The sequence below is a fragment of the Vombatus ursinus genome, unplaced genomic scaffold (assembly GCF_900497805.2).
Source record: "Vombatus ursinus unplaced genomic scaffold, bare-nosed wombat genome assembly UNPS02007612.1, whole genome shotgun sequence".
Taxonomy (NCBI): Eukaryota; Metazoa; Chordata; class Mammalia; order Diprotodontia; family Vombatidae; genus Vombatus; species Vombatus ursinus.
Genome location: NW_020947390.1, coordinates 7,147,689 through 7,150,386, shown reverse-complemented (window position 1 = coordinate 7,150,386; position 2,698 = coordinate 7,147,689).

Sequence of the window (2,698 nt, the reverse complement as noted above, 5' to 3'; positions counted from 1 at the left end):
AGGGTAAAAACTCCAAAATACAATTCCCTGGTTAGTATTGATTCCCTCTTTACTTCTTTCTTCATTTGTTCTCATTATTACCTTTCCTCTTTAATAACAGCCCATCAATATATAAATATAATACAAGCAGGAAGTACCTGTGTTCTTAATGAGAGCTCTGTAGTATGAAAGCACTGAGTCCACTATACCAAGTCACGGAGGTTTTATTCATTGGAAAAAGCTATAGCATGTCATAATTCTATGGAGTCTTAAACCTAGATAATAGGAAATTAGAAAAGAAAGACAAGAAAAAATGAACTGTACATATGTGTATGCATACACAAATATACATGTACATATGCATAGAAACACATGCATACATAATTGTGACATGGGTAAAAAGTTTTATATATGCATAGATATATACATACTCATTATACACATATATACATGTAGTAATATGTTATTGGATAGTCTCATCACCAGTTGACTTATCATTCAGTCATATATTCCCTAACTACAGTACCCCTTAAAACAAAGGAAAATGCAAAATGATGTTCGGCCCAATGTGACTTCCTTCTACTCTTGCCATGTTGGTGGCAGGTTGATATAAAAGAGAGCAAAGGATTCTAATAATTTGTTTTTAGCCTCTTTATAAACTTTAATTTGATAGTTACTACTTTAAAGATGAGATAATTGTTCACTGATAAAGTAGACATATTACTGGATGAGCTGAGTCTAATCATTCCTGACATTCTCACTACAAATTCAAATATTTCTGAATCAGCAGTTTATGTCTAATCAGACCATCAGCTCGTTAGATCGGAGATTTAAAAATATACAAGGCTAGAAGAAAGTTTAAAAATTAAATAAAAATATAGAATGCAATCAAAGTTCAATCCTGTCATATTCAATAAGCTATTTATAATGAATTTTGGTTAATACATAAAGAAAGGACAACACCACCAATTACAATAATTTAACATAACAATTTAACCAGTTTAGAACAATTACCCTAAAAAGAACCTTAAAAATATACCTAAGTGAGCAAGCACTTAACTTTCTTGTCAAATGGAAAGAGATTATACTCAAAAGCAAGATAGATATAGAGTATAAACTAGTTTGTAAAATCTTAGGAAGAAGGGTGATGGGAGCTTATGAGTAGAATCAATTCATAAAGCAGAAAGAAGCAGTAGAGCAGAAAACTAGTTCAATGAAAGATTTAAAAAAAGACCCAATTAAGCAAAGTCTTCCTAGGAGAATTTACAGAAGAAAAGAGGAGGACAGCAAATAAAACAAAATTGTAAAAGAACTGCAAGTAATTTTTACAAATAATTTTCACAATCAAAATTACCCAACAGAATCTAATATCACAAACTTATGTATGTTTGTTGTTGATGTAGAAATGACCTTTAACTCGATTAAAAGATGAGGTATACACACACACACACACACACACACACACACACACACACAAAAGACAATCTGTGGATTCTTTAAATTGGTACTTTTATTAAGTGATTGTTGGCAGTTTTCTTGTCTTATTTCTTTCACTCTGATGTTTAGTGTTTGTTTGTTTTTAGCTTTGTCACATTTTCCTGGGAAGCCCATGATCCTCGAGTTGTCTTTATCAAGTGTTTTATTGTTATTATGATTGCTTTTGCTTCTTTTCCAGATTTTCTTTAAATTCAGTATATTTGTACTTACAATTTTCTGTTCTTTCTACTTTGGAAAGCCTAGATTATTCAAGTTTTTTTTTCTATTGTGCTAATTACTTTTGCTGTCCAGGCCATTCGTTCCCTTATAACTTTTTTTTCTGTCAAGATTTTAGTTTCTCTTGAAACATTCAGGAGAATCTTTCTGTGGTTCCATGCTCTATTGGGAATCCACATGTCTCTATATTCCTCAGATATTATTTCAACTTTCTTTTCTATTGCTATGTTCATTTAAAGGCATTTGTTAAAAAAAAATCTGCCTAATTGGGGATCCTTAATCTGGGACCTGATTCAGATAGAAGAAAAGCATGGTTCTACCTTCCTTTTCCTCTCCTTCATCCTCACATGGTTGAACAGAATTGAGGTTCTCTGCTTATTACAAGACGACTTATGAAAATAACAAAGACAGGGAGTTTGGTAGAGACTGCATCAGAAGGGAAATTGTTTGGTGATTGCCAAAAGATAGACCATCAGGTTGGTTTGATGTGTCAAGGCATTAAGGATGAGCATTCTCTGTTTCATAAGACAGTTACTTTATTTGGCTTCTTCTTTCTTGTACTTGGAAGTTTTTTGTTTTTTTTTTAGGAAATATCAGTAGATGTAGAACATGTCTAGTCCTCCAACTTGTTGATAATGTAACCAGGAAAAAAAAATATGTATTATATATGTATATATGTTTCTCAATTACCAATGATTTTTTAACTACTAAATCTGGTGGGTCATTTCTCAATCCTCATCCTATTTCACATTGTAGATTTCTTATATATATATATATATATACCTATATCTATATCTATATATATATATATAACTCATATTTTTTAAGGTTCAGATTGCTTAAAATCTGCTGGGCCTTTTCTTAATTTTCATAATTATTAGTGTCCTATCCACCTCAAATTTCTCTAGAGTACTTGGAATTGACCTCTTCTTTAGCCTCTTTAAACTTGACTCCGATCATTTTTATCTACGTAAATTTTTCATCTCCTCAAAAAATATAAGCTCCT